The sequence below is a fragment of the Saccopteryx bilineata genome, chromosome X (assembly GCF_036850765.1).
Source record: "Saccopteryx bilineata isolate mSacBil1 chromosome X, mSacBil1_pri_phased_curated, whole genome shotgun sequence".
In the NCBI taxonomy this organism is placed as follows: Eukaryota; Metazoa; Chordata; class Mammalia; order Chiroptera; family Emballonuridae; genus Saccopteryx; species Saccopteryx bilineata.
The window spans coordinates 136106796-136127007 of record NC_089502.1 but is presented as its reverse complement, the minus strand read 5'-3'; the positions used below and the strand labels follow the sequence as shown (position 1 = coordinate 136127007).

General features: G+C 42.5%; 1 protein-coding gene across 1 annotated transcript in view; it reads left to right on the top strand.

The window, feature by feature from the left end:
* Nucleotides 1-213: 213 nt before the first annotated feature.
* CA5B (carbonic anhydrase 5B) overlaps nt 214-20212 on the top strand; it is a 136291-nt gene continuing 116292 nt past the window's right edge. Inside the window, exon 1 of the mRNA XM_066249749.1 lies at nt 214-345. The gene's annotated coding sequence lies outside the window, so the exon portion shown is untranslated. The remainder of the gene's footprint in view (nt 346-20212) is intronic.

The following is a 20212-nucleotide window of genomic DNA, read 5'->3' as shown; positions in this document are numbered from 1 at the left end:
GGTTAATCAAAAGCTATAACCATTGTGAACTTTGTTTCTTTTTCACAGGGTCACATTTTTCTAGTTCAGAGAAAGTTAATCACTACTGTGTGGAAATAAAGATTAATTCAGACCAACTGAGTGAGCATAATACTGTCAACCTAATATTCCTAAAGTAGGAAATTAAAGCACACTTTCTTAAACAGAATGCATGCATGCTTGTCTGCGTGCCTCATCTTATGCATGAAGACCAATACATTAACATGAGTCTCATGTAGTAAAAGCGTCTTGACTGACATTTATTCCTAGATGTTTAAGTCTTTCCAATGTTGCTTCGTTGATATACAAAGTATTCTCACAGTTCTCGTAAGTCGTGATTTTATTTTTCTAGGCTAAAACTATTGCAGCCATGCTCTTGCCATCCTTGATCTTCTATGTGGCTGACAGTGTCATCCAGTCACATTTAGCTTTGCCTATAGGTACTTCCTTTGCCAACCTCTATAGGTGGAGTGGTCATTTGGGCCAGGTATCTTTTAAGCTAGGTGCTCTCACTTTCATAACAGAATCTTAAACCAATCTCCTTCTTGTTTATACACAAAACATACGAATTAATCAACATATCAAAAAGTTTCAGCCCTTATGTTTTGGCCAGCAGTAATGACATTGATTTGTTGTTCCACTTATTTATGCATTCATTGGTTGATTCTTGCATATACCCTGACTGGGAATTGAACCATCAACCTTGCTTGGCTTGTTGGGACAATGTTGTAACCAACTGAGCTTCTGGGCCAGGGGCTGACTTTGATCCTTCTATTGTCTGAAAAATCATCAAAAGCTTATAGTAAGGTATGTTTTGGGGGACTGTCAAAAGATGCGCATGCTAGACCTCTATTATTACAAATCTGAAATGCCAGATACGTTGCTGCAGCCAATCATCCAGGCTGCACTCAGACACTGTTACTCTATTACAGAATTTCTTCTGAGCGTGGACTCAGCCACACAACTGTCATAGGCAGTTATTTGGTAAGTTGACATGTGAATTGAAACTTATTTGCCATCATGAGGAATGGTGATCTAAATGTTGCCCTGAATAAAGCCTGTGATCTCAAATGAAAAGGAAGTATGGGTGTTTCATAGAATTAAATAATGCACTGTGCTTTGTGATGGTGGCAACAGTTTACATCGAGGATATTTATATAAAATTCCTAACCATACTTTGTTCCATACTTAGTTCACAGTATCATCATGATGTGGAACCAGAATTTCCCTTGGGACTAATAGTCAAGAAAAACTGCTTCTCAAAAACAAACAAGCATGGACCTGGAGGGTATTATGTTAAGTGAAATAAGTCAGGCAGAGAAAGACAGGTACCATATGATTTCACTTATGTTTGAAATAAAAAAAAGAAAGAAAGAAAGAAAGAAAGAAAAGAAAAGAAGAAAAGAAAGAATGAACTAAAGCAAAAATAAACTCAAACACAGAGAACAGATTGGTGGTTGCCAGAGGCAGCATGAGGGGTTGGGGGTGAAATGGGTGAAGGGGCTCAAAAGGTACAAATTTCCAGTTATAAAATAAATCAGTCATGGGATGTAATGTATCACATGGCAACTATTGCAGGAATCACCCATCTAACCTTGAACCCTCTATGACTTGGATTGGGGACTTAAAAGTCCTGAGTGAATGTCTCTTGGATGCAAACACCAAGAAGCTGTGTGATGAGTGACCTTTGTGCAAACACAAAGGAATGCATGTGAACGGGCTTTAGAAAATTAGCCTGGAGGTTTTAGACTGCCCCTTCCTTTGTGCTTGTTAATTAGCAAAAGAAAAAGAATGTACTGACCCAAATTAGCCCTTTCTCCATTACAGGGAAATGACCATTAATTATTCTTACCCCTTATCACCTGGCCTCCCTCCCTTGTAATCCTGTTACCTCTGTTCTGCTTCTGATCAATAAAAGCTAAGGGAGAAGGAAATGCAGGTCTTTGCCTCCTTTGGCAGGCCTCCCCCTTATCCTCTTGACATAACTCTCTGTCTTGAGTAAGTTTCTTATGACACTGGTAGTTCCCAGCTGGCTCGAGTACTACAAACTATAGTTAATAATACTGTATTGTAGATCTGAAAGTTGCTGGGAGAGTAAATCTTAAAAGTTTCATCACAAGAAAAAAGAATCTGTAACCATCACTAGTGATGTATGTTAGACTTATTGTGGTGATCATTTCGACATATATACAAATATTTAATCATTATTTTGTACACCTGAAACTAATATGTCAATGATACCTCAATTAGAAAAAAACACACAAAAACAGCACTTACCAAGTTCTTTTCCATCGATTAACCAACCCCTGTACCACACCTTCCTTAACTTTCTCAATTCCTGTTCCATCCAAACTCAAGTAGGGGAACTTCGAGCTGTAAGATCCTTGTGGTTTTCTTGTCATTGGAACATAGTACTCTATAAATACAATTTAAATGAATGAATAACTTAATGGCTAATGAAAAGTGTCCTGCCCCCAGGAGAGCTGGTTCAGAGATTTCTGGACAGAAAAACAAACAAACAAAACCCTGGTAATAACCGCTTTATTTTTTCTTGTGGACCCAGAATTGTAAATGGAGGAAGTAAAGAAGCTTAATCGCAAAGCAGGGGGCCCTAGGCCGGGCTGTAAGTCTCCACAAGCCCTAGCCAACAGGACACTAAGTTCCGAGGAAAAGTCATTTTAAGTACACATCAGGAAGTAGAGGAGGAACATGCTTACTCTGTGCAGCTGCCTAGCACTAAAGGTCAGCTGCGGGACTGCTAGAAACACAGTTTCAGTAGGTTCCCAGTTATGTTTCCTATCATGATTCTGTTCCTAGTTGTGGTGTTTGGAACTGGGAGAAATATGAAGAAAAGCCAATCATTAGAGGGAGCCCTAGGGTCCGCAGGCTTGATCCATTATATAAATGTCGCTGGCGTCCAGCTCTGGGACCTGGGAGGTTTTCTTTGTAAACTCTTAGGCCCCACCCACTCTTCTGAGGTTTCCCACAGGCAGGATCCGCCAGCGGAAGGAGAGCGAGAGGCGTGGACTTGGACAGCACCGAACCAAAAGCGGGTGGCTTGGGAACCCAGGAAGCGGCCACGACCGACTGCAGGAAAATGCGCATGAGCGGGGTGGGCCTGACTAATGTGTTTTGCCAAGTATCAGGAAAGACAGAGAGGGGTGAAATGCAGAAGGCAGGGAATACGAACTAGTCCAGAGGGGCGGAGCCTGGAATCGTGGAGAGTAGCGCGGGCAAGGCCAGGTCGAGAGGGGCGGGGCTAGGCGTAGCCCAGGGGCGTGACCGGAAAAAGTGTGACTTGAAGCGCGAGGGGGCTTGCCGCCAGTAAGGGCTTGACAGAATTAGTCGGGATTGCAGGAAGGGTAAACTCAGGCAGAGGAATTATCGTTAAAAGCAGGGACATGGGCAGAGAGGAGAGATGTGCAGTCAGCAGAATGAGGGTGGCCCGAGGGAATAACAGGGATGTGAATACCGATGGAAAGCGGGCGACAGAATAGCTTACGGGACACAATAACATTACAGGGAGAAGGGGCGTGGTTGCAGGTGGAGCGCAAGGATGTACCACAAACGTGAGGTTCGCCCTGTCAATGGGGCGTAGCTTTGCCGCTCTCAGATACATCAGAAAGCTGGGAAGCTGAGGGAGGGCAGGGGCGGGGCCAAGTTAGCGCGCTGGTGCGCAACCGCGATAGACTTGAAGCAACTGAAGCAGAGGTGCCAGTAGGTAGCGTAGCCGGGGCGGGACTTAAGGGGCTTAAGGCATTTTTGGGCGAGGAGGGGCGTGACGTGATTAAGCAACGAGGTGCAAGGGGCGTGGCTAAGGTTGCCACTCACAGGAACCTCATTCCCTTTTAAGGTTAGAAATTTTCGGGTAAGGTTCTGCAGGGATGTGGCGCGTGGGCAGCAAGGGGGCGTGGCCTACTAGAGAGGACAGGGTCCTTCCCGCATACTCGACCACGCTCTGCGATGCGTTGCGGAGGCAGGACAGCTGTTGACCTGGCGACGATGGCCCCAGTCCTGGCGAGACTTATGAAGAATGGTGGGAAAGGAGCTGGGAATCGCCCCTTCCCTCCTCTAACTCTGTCCCTTCACTCTTGAGTGTCATTGGGCAGCTACACCCCTTTAGGGTTCTGTCCACTTAGAAATAGAACAGCTGTCACAAAAACTTGGAAGATGAGGGGGTTGCAGATCCAGAAACCGAGGCACCTTAAGCTGAGACTCGCTCAGACCTGCATTGTTGATCTTTCCCCAGACTATGCCAAGGGCTATGGACTGATTCACAGCCAAACCCAGGGCAGGTCAGCAGCATAGTTGTGCCATTTGAACAACTTTGAACCTTTCCTACTTTTCAATTCTTTCTTCTTTCTTTTCTGTTTTCTACCCCGTCTTGGGAGCTGGAGGGGAATAACCTACAAAATATAAACGTTTTAGGTACCTGTAATTCTTTGTGGCATAAGTTAAAATCTACTGCCCTAAGGCTACTGGAAACTCCTTGTAATAATCAGTGTAAGTTCCCCTCTTTTATTTTTGCTGAGAAAACTTTAAAAAGCTGAGGAGATAACGAATATGTGTACACCTTAATTTGGGTATGATTTATTCTCTATCAGACAGTGACAACCACACTGCTGACTGCATTCCCTTCTTCCTTTATTTACAATCTAGCCATCTCCATTTTTTTTTATTTAAAAAGTCTTGCTGGAATATGGAGAGAAGTCAGAAATCTCTGGTGAGAAGCTGCCCCACACCCTATTTATAATCTGCCCCTGCACATCCCTCAGAAAGATTTCTGTTTTCAGTCCTCACTGGAATCTACAGTGAACCAGATTTTACCCCTACCACTCTCCCTTCTGGGCCCTGGTAAAGAGCTGCACTGTTCTTGAATATTTTGGAAAGGAAAACCTTTCAGCTTTCTAAGGCTTTCCTCCTTTGCTCAGAAATTGTAAACTCTGTACAGGCTTGAAATTCACCTAAAGGCCAAATGTGGCAAGGGCTCCATTCCTGTGCCTCTACGCACCTGCCACACAAAAGGTTACCATCACTCATAGTTAGAAAACAGTACAAATTGGCCGAAGATGCATGTTGGGGAAATCTGATGGAAAAGAGGAAGTGCACTTATATTTCATTGGCTGCACTGAGCAGCAACATAAACCAGGGTAAGAAACGTATTTTGAAACCTTTGGCAATCCCAGACAGGGAACATACTCTAGGAAAAGAAGTGGGTGACAGGAGGAAGCTAGGTTTTCTCAGAATTGCAAGAGGCTGACTTCCTTTCTATTTGAGAAGATGAGAAAATGATGGGCCGATTTGATAAGAGTCAAGGAATTTTTCAATTTAAAAGTAACATTTAGTGGGTACCTTTTTTGCTGTTTCTCCTATATATATGGCAGAGTCCAAGAACTGGGGCATTTAGTAAATGCGTGACTTATGAATAGTTTTAAAAGGCTGTTGGAATCTTTTATTTTTTCACACATTTCTAAATCTGTGAAACATGAGGAGTGCGTAAGGAAAATTCTAAGAATATACATAAGAAATCAGTGTTAGCAAATGGCATATAGCACAGAAAGCTGACCTCTCCTGAGACCTAACCAGCCCATGGTCTCATCTTTATGGACAAATTTAAAGACAGACAGAGTGCCCGTGAAATCCAGTAATGTAGACTATTAGTTCACTGTTGTGTGCTATGTTTGAGGATTAACACTATTTGTGGTTTACAAGATTAGGTTTTATGAGCTCTATGTGTGAGTTTAAATAACCACCTCTCAATAAAGTACTAACTTTAAGAACCATAATTTGCTTTAGGCAGCATTGCTTACCTTATACAATACATACCTGTACTCTAAAGTGTCTATTTTTTATGTCTTGGTATATGATTTTGTTCTTATACCAATAAGGTCATAGTTGACTTGTAATTACTGAATGTGTTTCACAAGGTGAGCATTATTTTGTATATTTGAAGTCCTATTATTTTGAATATGTGCTTTTGAGAAAGGGAAGTATTTTGTTCTAAAACTTATCCAATGAACTAGTTTTTATGCATAGATGATAATCAATAATAGTTTAAATTTTTTAAGTTTATTTAGTGTTATGCATTTTTCCTGTACCTGTACTAAATAATATAACTAAGAAAGTACATTCCATATTTATACATTCCAGGGTTCACCTGAAGACTATTTTATAATTACTATTAGTATATATTTAATGACAAAACTTGCAATTTATACTCTAGGTGCAAGTTCATAAACATTTTTCTCATAAACAATCTTCTTCCCAAAGCACATACCTGGATGTGAATTATCTCATGTGTTGTTGCAGGTATTATAATCAAGCAATACCAAAACTTTTTTCTGAACATATGTACCCTGATTTATCAATGTCACCCCATTAAAATTAATTTAAAAAAAATACCAAAACTAAGGCTCTGCTTATTTGGATTTTCCTGGAACCCTCCTCACCTGACCTTCCATGCTCCATTCCTTCCTTGATTGCCTTTGACTGGTTGTTCCTTCGCCATATCTTGACCTCCTTAATCACTCCATTTTCTCCATCTCCCTGTGTACACCACTTATTCTCGGCAGGGGGTGGGGTTTCTTCTCTCTCTAGCCTCATAATCTCTCCTGAGCACCACAGCTGCATTGCCAACTCTCCTAGACTCTTCCTCCCAGCTGTACCTTGGACCTCAACTCCGATGTATAATTAGATGAGGGGTGCCGTCTTTCCCTTCCGACCTGCACCTTGTGCCAGGTTCTGTTTCTCTGGTCAGGGATTCATCCTCGTTCTACCACCAGCATCCTCCAGCTGTGAAATCTCTAAGCTTCTGCTTCTTCAACTCCTTCCCTTTCCTGTCCTCCAGTTGAGTGCAAACGCTGTGTTTTGTTTTTTTCCCAACATGGCCGTCTCTTGAATGCAAAGTGCCTTCTCCATCTCTACTGTCCCTGTCCAGTTCAGTGCTTCATATTCTCCACTGGGATTATTGGAATTTCATTTCATACTCCACAGGCCCGACTCTGAGCTACTGACTCCCCACCCAAAACCTGTTCCACACACTATTGTCCTCATTTCAGTTCATAGCAACTTCGTTCTTCCAGTTACTTAGGCCAAGAATCATCCAGTCATCCTTGACTCCTCTCTTGCACATCTTACGGGCTATATATCCAAGATGGAGCCAACACCCAACCACTTCTCACCACCTCCACTGCGACATTCTTCGTTTCAGCCCCTGGATTATCCTGAATGGTCTCCCTGCTTCTTTCCTGCCTCCCATCCCAGTCAATTGCCAGTAGGGCACCCTGAATGATCTCTTCAATATTTAAATCAGATTATGTCCCTCTCTGCTCCAGAAACTTCACTGTGTCCTTATATTGCTTAGAGCAGTAGTTCCCAATGAGAGGTGACCCCCCCCTTCTCCTAGGGACATCTGCAATGTCCGGAGATGCTTTTGACTGTCACGGCTGGAGGAAGCGTGCCACTGGCATCTGGTGGGTAAGACCAGGGACGCTGCTAAACTTCCCGCAATGCATAGGACGGCTCCCTCCAAAAGAGTTACCTGGTCAAAAATGTCCACAACGCTGAGGTTGAGAAACCTGAGTTAGAGAAAGAACCTTTCACTGGCCTAGGCAGCTATTTGATGTGGTGTCCATTACCTCTCAACCTCATCTTCCTGGTTCACTCCAATCCTGCCCTGTTGATCTCCTTATTATCCCTTCTGTGTGCCAGACACACTCCCATCTCAGAGCCTCAAACTATTTTACATATATATATATATAGCATATTACTTATATGTATATATTTATATATCTTTATATATATGCCCTTCCTTTATATAGCTTGACTAACTCCCTCACCTCTAAATTTTTGTTTTTCTATGAGGTCTATTCTGAGCACCTTGATAAAGGGACAACACTTTAAATTTACCTTACCCTGCTGTACTTTTTACAGAATTCATTCTAATCTTCTCCATAATTTGTTTATTTATATGCTTTCTGTTTACTGACTGTCTACCCTTTCTAGAACATAAGTTTAACAAGGGTAGAGAGTTCGTTTTATTCCCCCATTATCCTAAAATGATTTCTGGCACTTTATGTTTGATGTCTTATGAATGGAAGAGTAAAAGAGTGACAGATTGAATGAAGGGTGGTTGGAGAAGACACCTAGTTGCTGCCTTTATTGGCTCCAATCTGCTCACACCGATCCATTGTGTGTTGGGCTGACGCACCATTAGTACTTCCTCCTTGAGGGAGGAGAAACCAGAAGAACACAGAGGAGAGGATGTTGGGCAGATAAAATATATGATGCTCACTTTATTAAAGATGGCGCTGCACACGTGGAAGCCCGTCACCCAGGTGTTCATATTAGTTGCCCTTCCTGCATGGGATGGGCGTGATCATATTAATGTGTGTTGGGGGCGGGCTGTGGGCAGGTAGGATCCTTGTAGCCTGGGGCTTGGTTTTAGGACTAACCCTTTCCCACCCTGTTTGATGTGGGGTGGTGCACTCTCATGAGAAATCCCATTATGTCCCAGATGAGTGACTTTGTATCAGAGACTTCCTTGTTTGTATATTGGATTAAAGGTTTTGATTTCTACACTGTAAAGTGGGGCAGACTGGGAGCTGGCTCTCTCTTGATTCCTGAGATTAGCTTTAGGGAGAAGAGCAGAGAAAGGCCACGTGGAGGAGTCCAGGAGAAGCAGCCAAGATGGTGGAGTGCTGAAGGAGAAGCCAGTTTGGGCAGAGCTTGTGCAGGAAGGAGATGGGGAACAGAGGTGAATAAGTCTGGTGAGCTAGAAACCTTTGATTCTAGGAAACTCGGATAAGTCAGTGGCTTTGGGAACCCTGAATGGAAAGGGAAATGTTTTCCCACTGTGTGTACTTCTTGCCTGCCAGGTGCAAGCTAGGATAAAGATGATGGCCCACCAGTTCTTGGCTCCATTGTTTCATTACTGTCTGTCTGAATCTAATGCGAACCTACATGGGCCAGGCAGCTGTGATGGTGGCTGTGGCTACTGGCTTTACATTTGGTGTAGTCTGTTGCAGGATTTGATACAGTTCGGTATGGAGCCACCGCCACATTTGAGAGGTGCAGTAGAGCACTGGCTGCTGTTATGGTTCCCCATGGCTGTCCTTTCAGGGGCCGTAGGCTGGTTGGCTTTTACAGCCATGCATGAGGAAACCGAGAGCTCTGTGGAAAATGCTGCCCAGGACCTGCACACCGAGCAGTGGAAGGAGCTGGAGCAAACGTTGGAGAAACAGATGCCGACCCTGGAGCTGGAGCAAGCACCAGAGGAGACCAACCAGGTTCGTGAGATTCACTTGGAAATGGAGAAGGAATCACAGGTTCATGAGTTGGAGATTGCCCTGGATGTTGTGGAGAGCCAACAGCGGCAGGAGTCCAGGGATATGGCTGAGGCTGGGGCTGGAGCTGCAAGGTCCGCAGAGCAGAAGATGGCAGCGGCCTGGGGCTTGAGCCCAGCAGCAGTAGCTGGTGTTTTCAGTTCCTCCTTGGAGGCTGAGGAGAATCGGGCTCGAGTTGCAATCCGCAATCTCCAGAAGATGAGAGCCCAGCAGCAAGGAGTTCTTACTATGGCCCTGGTAGGTCTGCGATTTTGGGACATAGGGGTGGATGCCATCATGCTCTCCAGAGAAGAGATGGAAATGCTGACTGCCATTGTCATGTGCTCCTCTTTGAGACAGTGTAAGACCTGCCAGGATGGCAGGGATGAGTGGGGAGGCTAAGGCCCCATGTCTGTGGACTGAATCCTGGACTATGACCAGAGTGGGCATTGGCTCCTTTGTTGGATGGACTTACGGATTTTGGACAATGTGAAATACCCTGATGAGGGTGGGAGATGGCTTATCTGGAGGCCCTCTCCTGCCCCGGGAAGCTTTCCCCATGGCTAGAAAGAAGGCCAAGGACATTTTGCGCTTTTGGCAAAGTGCTCACAGACTGGTGAAGTGTACCTTTGTAACTGTTGAAATTATATGATTTGTCATGTTGTTGTAATTTGTGTAATGTGCCTAATTTCCTTGCTCAGGGATGCTGGTGGTGTAGATTGTGGGTAGTAAAGTGAGCATAGGGGTGGATTGTTGGGCAGATAAAATATATTATGCTCACTTTGTTAAAAATGGCGCTGCCCACGTGGAAGCCCATCGCCCAGGTGATCATATCAGTTGCCCTTCTTGCTTGGGATGGGTGTAATTATATTAATGTGTGTTGGGGGCAGGCTGTGGGCAGGTAGGATCCTTGTAGCCTGGGGCTTGGTTTTAGGACTAAGTCTTTCCCACCCTTTTTGATGTGGGGTGCTGCACTCTCATGAGAAATCCCATTATGTCCCAGATAAGTGACTTTGTATCAGAGACTTCCTTGTTTGTATAAGGATTAAAGGTTTTGATTTCTACTCTGTAAAGTGGGGCAGACCAGGAGCTTGCTCTCTCTCAGTTCCTGAGATTAGCATTAGAGAGGAGAGCTGAGAAAGGCCACGTGGAGGAGTCCAGGAGAAGCAGCCAAGATGGTGGAGTGCTGAGGGAGAAGCCAGTTTGTGCAGAGTTTATGCAGGGAGAAGGAAGGAGATGGGGAACAGAGTTGAATAAGTCTGGTGAGCTAGAAACCTTTGATTCTAGGAAACTCAGATAAGTCAGTAGCTTAGTGAGCACTGAATGTAAGTGGTTTTGGAGCCCAGTGTGTTTTACTTGCCCACCGGGTGCAAGCTAGGATTAAAGATGATGGCCCACCAGTTTTTGGCTCCATTGTTTCTTTACCGACTGTCCGAATCCAATGCAAACCTGCATGGGCCGGACTGCTATGATAGTGGCCATGGCTACTGGCTTTACACCATCTGTCCGAATCTAATGCGAACCTGCATGAGCCAGGTGGCTGTGATGGTGGCCATGGCTACTGGCCTTACACCATTGTGCATATTTCTTGCCCACTGGGTGCAAGCTAGGATTAAGGAAGATGTCCCACCAGTTCTTGGCTCCATTGTTTCAGTACCATTTGTCCGAATCTAATGCGAACCTGCATGGGCCAGGCGGCTGTGATGGTGGCCATGGCTACTGGCTTTACAGAGGAGTCCTGTAATATATGGGGTCTGTTGGGCAGATAAAATGTATTATGCTCACTTTGTTAAAGATAACATGAGGAGGCCATCGCCCAGGTGATATTATTGTGTGTTGGGGTGAGCTAAAGGCAGGCAGAATCCTTGTAGCCTGGGGCTTGGTTTTGGGATTAAGCCTTTCCTACCCTTTTTGATGTAGGGTGGTACAATCCAATCATGCCTCAGAGAAGTGACTTTGTATTAGAGACTTCCCTATTTTGTATATTGGATTAAGAGTTTGGATTTCTACACTATAAAATGGGGACGGAGGGGGAGTTTGCTCGCTCTTGGTTCCTGACATTAGAAGAGAGAGCAGAGCAGAGAGCAGAAGGAGGCCACATGGAGGAGGCCAGGAGAAGCAGCCAAGATGGCGGAGTGTTGAGTGAGAGGTCAGTTTGTGCAGTTTATGCAGGGAGAAGGAAGGAGATGGGGAACAGAGGTGAATAAATCATAAATCGGGTGAGCTAGAAACCTTTGATTCTAGGAAACTCGGATAAGTCAGTGGCTTTGTGAGCACTGAATGTGAGTGGGTTTTGGAGTCCAGTGTGTATTTTTACTTGCCCGCCGGGTGCAAGCTAGAATTAAAGACTGGCTGTTGGGCAGATAAAATGTATTATGCTTACTTTGTTAAAGATTACGCTGCCCACGGGGAGGCCGTCGCCCAGGTGATATTGATGTGTGTTGGGGTGGGCTAAAGGCAGGCAGAATCCTTGTAGCCTGGGGCTTGGTTTTGGGATTGAGCCTTTCCCACCCTTTTTGATGTGGGGTGGTGCAATCCAGTCATGCCTCGGAGGAGTGACTTTGTATTAGGGACTTCCCTACTTTGTATATTGGATTAGAGGTTGTGAAGCTACAGTATAAAATGGGGACGGAGTGGGAGCTTGGGCTCTTTGTTCCTGAGGTTAGCATGAGAGAGCAGAGAGAGTAGAGCCAGCAGCGGAAGGAGGCCACATGGAGGAGGCCAGAAAAAGCAGCCAAGATGGCGGAGTGCTGAGTGAGATGCCAGTTTGTACAAAGTTTGTATCTGGGATAAGGAAGGAGATGGGGAACTGAGGAGAATAAGGCTGGTGAGCTAGAAACCTTTGATTCTAGGAAACTCGGATAAGTCAGTGGCTTTGTGAGCACTGAATGTGAGTGGATTTTGGAGCCCAGTGTGTGTTTTTACTTGCCTGCCGGGTGCAAGCTAGGATTAAAGACTATGGCCCACCAGTTTGTGGCTCCGTTGTTTCTTTACCGACTGTCCGAATCCAATGCGAACCTGCATGGGCCAGAAGGCTGCTGTGATGGTGGCCCTGGCCATGGCTTCTGGCTTTACAATGGCTCATCAGTTTTTGGCTCCGCTGTTTCTTTACTGACTGTCCGAATCCAATGCGAACTTGCATGGGCCAGGCTGCTGTGATAGTGGCCCTGGCTGTAGCCATTGGCTTTACAGTATATAAGATGTAAGAAATGTAACTTAGAAAAGTTTGTTCTTAGCTGACTCTGTTAAGGTCATGCAGCTCCGGCTGCTGAACAAATCCTACTTCCTTTATCAAGTTGACTGGGCATTTTTGTCCTCCTTGGATTTTTGCAATATCCTGTGCACATGGAATATTATCTGAAATTTATCTGAATGTTATCTGAAATTTATATTCTTCGAATTAATCTCAAATGCCTCTCCAACCCACCTTCCACAGTGCCTCCTGGACATCTGCTTAGCCAGACTGATACATAAAATTAACCATTTCGAGTGACGTCACGGAAATGGCGCCGTGAGCAGCGCATCCGACAGCTCTCCCCTAAATCACACCAAATTTATCAACTAGAAACAGAAAAATTTATCCTCAGAGCATTCCGGAGTTCCACACAAACTGATAGCGAAAGGACTGTTATCACTTGAATCTGAGAGACGAGGGTGTGGAGGAATCTACCACAGGGACGTTCTTTCACACCGCAAGGAAGTGCGCCTGTGGTGAGTCAGCCCATATACTTGGGAACCGCGAGCCGCCGCCGCGAGGCCCCGCGAGCCGCCGCCGTGAGCGGCTGCCGCAGACCGCCACCACGAGCGGCCGCCACGAGCCGCCGCGAGCAGCCGCGCGCGCGCCCGGTCCGATTGAGCACCACTGACGTTCCCAGCGGCCCGCACACTGCGGGTGGGGGTCGCCGGCCACCAGTGCCCGGAGCGCCCCGTTCGCGCGCGTGCCTTGGGCATTCCACGCGCCCAGGGCGCCCTGCTGGCCCGCACACCCAGGGGGCTCCATTATCCTGCGCCTGGTGCAATCCAGCCGCCAGCGGCAGGGCGAGCGGGAGAGGCTTCGGAGATTCTCTCCGTGGGCGGGGCACCTCACCCAGCCATTCAAGCTAACAATCAAGCATTGGGGGAGGGGCGCGCGCAGGCAGCCTAAAATACCTTCGGAAGCACAGCTGCGACCCAATCACTGAAATTAGCTTAACCCATGAAATCTGCGCACCCTCGGTTCTAATTGATAAGATCTCTCTCAGTTCAGCGATCCAAGACAAGAGGCGTGATATTTTTAGTGCCTCTCGCTAAAGGGGCGGGGCAACTTTCTGATTGATAGAGCCTCCATATTCAGGGATAAACGCTAACAAGAAGGGACTTGTGGCAGATAATAAGGTCTATACTACACTAGTAGCTAAGCAGAGACTAGTGCCTCTTCTTCCTGCAAAAACAGCTACAAAGTGTGGAAAACCTGGTTGAGAGTCCAACTGAAATGATAGGCACTGAACAGTCACCTTGACAACAATTGACTCCAACCCCCCACCTGATTACACTGGAGGCCCTGACTGTCAGAGCCTTTCCCAAAGCCTTGCACTGGAGTGGGGGATAGTGGGGGATTTCCCAGCTCTTTGAGCCTCTTACTCCCCAGGCAGAAGCAGTTGCAGCCTTATAGCTGGATCACATGGCTGCTAATTCAGAAAGGGGGACTAGGAGAGAGAATCCAGGAAAGCAAACTCTCTCATCGTTGGACCCTGCAAAACGCCAACAAGCCTTTACTTCCAGCAAGACTAAGCCAATTATATGACATTGCCATAGAATCCATCAACTGCAAATCCCTACCTAAGAGTGACACAGGGCAAGCTGGGGTACAGAGTCACCGACCAGGAAGAGGGAGAGAAAAGAAAACAAGGAAGAAGTTAACCTCTCAAAAATCAAGAAAAACCCACAGACTTTACAACTTGATCCACTAATTTTTTTGTTGTTGTTGTTGTTGTTTGTTTCTTCTATCTTTATTGCCTTTATTTCCTCCACCTCGTCCTTCTATTCTCTGCCCATCTTATGCTTCCCCTTTCTTGAACTACACTACCCCTGAGTGTTGCATTTTATTTCTTCTTCATCCTCACCCTCCTTTAAGGTTATCCTCCAAAACACTTAACTCTCCTCTCTCCTCTTTTGTTTTTTTTTATTTGTCTTCTTATTTGTTTTTTTCTCTTCCTAATTTATTTCTTCTCGTTTTTCTCTTTTTCTTATTTTTTCCTTTCTATTCGTTTTTTCTTTCTCATTTTACTTTCCTCCCATATAATCCTCAATCACGAACAAATTAGTTAATTTGGGACTCAAGGCTTTTTTTTGGCTTTATTTCTCTTTTTTGCTTTTGTTTTTATTTTTTTTCTTGTTTGTTTATTTTTGTGGCATTTTGGGTCCTCCCAACCCAAGGTCTCCATTGTATTTAGTCTTCGCTCCACTTAATACAACAGATTTTTACTTATTATTTTTATTTTTTCTTCTTTATTATTCTTTTTTGGTCCTTTTTTCTGGTTCCCTCTTATCCCTCTCATTATATCTCTTAGTTGACCATCACTTACAAGCAAATCATCTTATGCTTGTCTAAGATTTTCTTCCTTTTTTTTTCTTTTTTTTTGCATTTAGTAGGTCCCTACTCCCTTTTTTTTGCCCGTTGAACTCTTCACCCCAAATCAGGCCCTCCATTACAGGCACGATATTTCCCTGAGGAGGGGAGAGGAGGGAAAGAGAAGAGAGAAAAAAAGGGAGAAATAATAAATTATTACTGTTTTTTTTTGTGGGGTGTTTTACCTTTTTTTTTTTTTTTTACTTTTTACTCTTTATTAATTCTAATTAGTGCTATCAATAAGACCACCCTCAGATGCCGATAAGAAAGAGGAAATCGAATATTATGGATACAAAAGAAAGAGAGGTAACACAAATAGATGTGGAAAAATCTATGGAGAAAAGACTTAACATATTGGAAGCCTTGGAGCTAAATGACAGAGAATTTAAAATAGAAATCTTAAAAATACTCAGAGATATACAAGAAAACACAGAAAGGCAATATAGGGAGATCAGAAAACAACTCAATGAACACAAAGAATATATTACCAAGGAAATTGAAACTATAAAAACAAATCAAACAGAAATGAAAAACTCAATTCACGAGCTGAAAAACGAGGTAACAAGCTTAGCTAACAGAACAGCCCAGATTGAAGATAGGATTAGTGAAATAGAAGACAAACAACTTGAGGCACAACAGAGAGAAGAAGAAAGAGACTCAAAAATATTAAACACTGAGAAAGCCCTACAGAATTGTCTGACTCCATCAGAAAGAATACCATAAGAAATAATAGGTATATCAGAGGGAGAAGAGAAAGAAAATGGAAAGGAGAATATACCTCAACAAATAATAGACGAGAACTTCCCAAGCCTGTGGAGAAGAACTAAGCCTCAATTCAGAAGCAAAACAGAACACCAGGGTTTTCCTTAACCCCAAGCAACCCCTCCAAGGCACATCATAATAAAGATGACACAAACCCAATGACAAAGAAAAAATTCTCAGGCAGCCAGGAAAAAGAAGAGTACAACATATAAAGGAAGTCCTATTAGATTATCATCAGGAACTTGCCTCAGCAGGAAACTCTACAAGCTAGAAGAGAGTGGACCCCAATATTTAAAGGCCTGAAGAGAGGAACTTTCAGCCAAGAATACTATACCATCAAAGCTATCCTTCAAGTATGAAGGAGATATAAAAACATTCACAAATACAGAAAAGATGAGAGAATTTATCAACAGAAGCCCCCCACTCCAGAAATACTAAAGGGGGTTTTCCAACCAGATTCAAAGAACAAAAGAAAACAACACCACAAGTAACAGCTCCACCAAGACACAATAAAACCAAACTTAAACTGTGACACAAAGGAAAAAAGGGGGGAGAGGAATGGAGAGTTAAACGTAGCAAAGGATGATGAAGTGCAGAAATACTTATAAGATAGGGTACTACATGAAATATGGTAGGTACCCTTTTCATTACTTAATGGTAACCACCCTTAAAAAACCACCACAAAAACCCTTGACTTAAAAAAGGTAGCAACAGAGGAAAGAAGTATGGAACAACAAACAAACCAAAACAAATGATAGAAAAAACAAAAGAGAAGAATCAAACTAGATACAAAACTAACAGAAAGCAATTTATAAAATGGCAGTAGGGAACCCAACAAGTGTCATAATTACACTAAATGTAAATGGATTAACTTACCAATAAAAAGACACAGAGTAGCAGAATGGATTAAAAGGAAAATCCAACTATATGCTGCCTACAAGAAACACATCTAAGCAACAGGGATAAAAACAATTCAAAGTGAAAGGCTGGAAAACATACTCCAGCAAACAACACCCAAAAAAAAGCAGGCGTAGCCAATACTCATATCTAATAATGCTGACTACAAGACAGAAAAAGTACTCAGGACAAAAATGGTCATTTCATAATGATTAAGGGGAAGTTGAATCAAGAAGACATAACAATCCTTAATATATATCACCAAACCAAGGAGCACCAAAATATATAAGACAGCTACTTATTGACCTTAAAACAAAAACTAACAAAATACAATCATACTTGGAGACCTCAATACACCGCTGACGGCTCTAGATCGGTCAATCCAAACAAGAGAATCAATAAAGATATAGTGGCCTTAAACGAATACTAGAACACCTGGATATGATAGACATCTACAGGACACTTCATCCCAAAGCACAGAGTATACATTTTTCTCTAGTGTACATGGAACAGTCTCAAGAATTGACCATTAGGTTGGGCACAAAGACAATATCAGCAAATTTAGAAAAATTGAAATTGTACCAAGCATATTTTCTGATCATAAAGCCTGTGAAACTAGAATTCAACTGCAAAAGAGGAGGGGAAAAAAAACCCACAAAAATGTGGAAACTAAACAACATACTTCTATAAAATGAATGGGTCAAAGAAGAAATAAGCCAGAGATCAAAAGATATATACAGACAAATGAAAATGAAAATACGACATATCAGAATCTCTGGGATTCAGCAAAAGCAGGAATAAGAGGAAAGTTCATATCACTTTCAGGCCTATATGAACAAACAAGAGAGAAGCCGAAGTAAACCACTTAACTTCACACCTTAAGGAACTAGAAAAAGAAGTACAAAGACAAACCCAAAGCCAGCCAAAGAAAGGAGATAATAAAAATCAGAGCAGAAATAAATGAAATAGAGAACAGAAAAACTATAGAAAAAATCAATGAAACAAGGAGCTGGTTCTTTGAAAAGATCACAAAATTGACAAACCCTTGGCAAGACTCACAAGGAAAAAAGACACAGGACTCAAATAAATAAAATCCAAAATGAAAGAGGAGAGATCACCACAGACATCATAGATATACAAGAATTATTGTAGAATACTATGAAAAATTATATGCCACCAAATACAACAATCTAGAAGAAATGGATAAATTCCTAGAACAATACAACCTTCCTAGACTGAGTCATGAAGAAGCAGAAAGCCTAAACAGAACCAAATCAGCAGGGAGGAATAGAAAAAACTATTAAAAATCTCCCCAAAAATAAAAGTCCAGGACCAGACGGTTATACTAGTGGAGTTCTATCAAACATTCAAAGAAGACTTGGTTCCTATTCTACTCAAAGTCTTCCAAACATTGAAGAAGAAGCAATACTTCCAAAACACATTTATGAGGCTAACATAACACTCATACCAAAACCTGGCAAGGATGGCACAAAGAAAGAAAACTACAGACCATATCTCTAATGAATACAGATGCTAAAATACTAAACAAAATACTGGCAAACCGAATACAACAACATATTAAAAAAATAATACATCATGATCAAGTGGGATTCATCCCAGAATCTCAAGGATGGTTCAACATACGCAAAACGGTTAACGTAATACACCATATCAACAAAACAAAGAACAAAAACCACATGATCTTATCAATAGATGCAGAAAAGGCTTTTGATAAAATACAACACAATTTTATGTTTAAGACTCTCAACAAAATGGGTATAGAAGGAAAATATCTCAACATGATAAAGGCCATATATGATAAACCATCAGCCAACATCCTATTAACGGCATAAAACTGAGGACTTTCTACCTTAAATCAGGAACAAGACAGGGTTGTCCACTCTCTCCACTCTTATTCAACGTGGTGCTAGAAGTTCTGGCCAGAGCAATCAGACAAGACAAAGAAATAAAGGCATCCATATCGGAAAAGAAGAAGTAAAGCTATCACTTTTTGCTGATGATATGATCCTATACATCGAAAACCCGAAGGACTCCACAAAAAGATTATTAGAAACAATAAACCAATACAGTAAGGTCGCAGGATACAAAATTAACATACAAAAGTCCATAGCCTTTCTATATGCCAACAATGAAATATTAGAAAACGAACTCAAAAAAATAATCCCCTTCACGATTGCAACAAAAAAAAATAAAATACCTAGGAATAAACATAACAAAGAACGTAAAGGAACCTATATAATGAAAATTACAAAGCATTGTTAAGGGAAATCGAAAAAGATACAATGAGATGGAAAAATATTCCTTGTTCTTGGATAGGAAGAATAAATATAATCAAAATGGCCATATTACACAAAGCAATATACAAATTTAATGCAATTCCCATCAAAATCCCTATGAGATTTTTTAAAGAAATGGAACAAAAAATCATCAGATTTATATGGAACTATAAAAAAACCCCGAATAGCCAAAACAATCCTAAGGAAAAAGAATGAAGCTGGGGGCATTACAATACCTGACTTTAAACTATATTATAGGGCCACGATAATCAAAACAGCATGGTATTGGCAGAAAAAATAGACACTCAGACCAATGGAACAGAATAGAAAGCCCAGAAATAAAACCACATATATATGGTCAAATATCTTTGATAAAGGGGCCAACAACACACAATGGAGAAAAGAAAGCCTTCTTCAACAAATGGTGTTGGGAAAACTGGAAAGCCACATGCAAAAGAATGAAACTCGACTACAGCCTGTCCCCGTGTAACTAAAATTAATTCAAAAGTGGATTCAAAGACCTAAATATAAGACCTGAAACATAAGTACATAGAAGAAGACATAGGTACTAAAATCATGGACCTGGGTTTTAAAGAACATTTATGAACTTGACTCCAATGGCAAGAGAAGTGAAGGCAAAGATAAATGAATGGGACTATACATCAGAATTAAAAGTTTTTGCTCAGCAAGAGAAACTGATATCAAAAATAAACAGACAGCCACTATATGGGAACTGATATTTTCAAACGACAGCTCAGATAAGGGCCTAATATCCAAAATTTACAAAGAACTCATAAAACTCAACAACAAACAAACAAACAATCCAATAAAAGAATGGGAAGAGGACATGAACAGACACTTCTCCCAGGAAGAGATACAAATGGCCAACAGATATATGAAAAGATGCTCAGCCTCATTAGTTATTAGAGAAATGCAATCAAAAACTACAATGAGATACCACCTCACTCCTGTTAGATTAGCTATTATCAACAAGACGGGTAATAGCAAATGTTGGAGAGGCTGTGGAGAAAAAGGAACCCTCATTCACTGTTGGTGGGACTGTAAAGTAGTACAACCATTATGGAGGAAAGTATGGTGGTTCCTCAAAAAACTGCAAATAGAACTACCTTATGACCCAGCAATCCCTCTACTGGGTATATACCCCAAAACCTCAGAAACATTGATACGTGAAGACACATGTAGCCCCATGTTCATTGCAGCACTGTTCACAGTGGCCAAGACATGGAAACAACCGAAAAGCCCTTCAATAGAAGACTGGATAAAGAAGATGTGGCACATATACACTA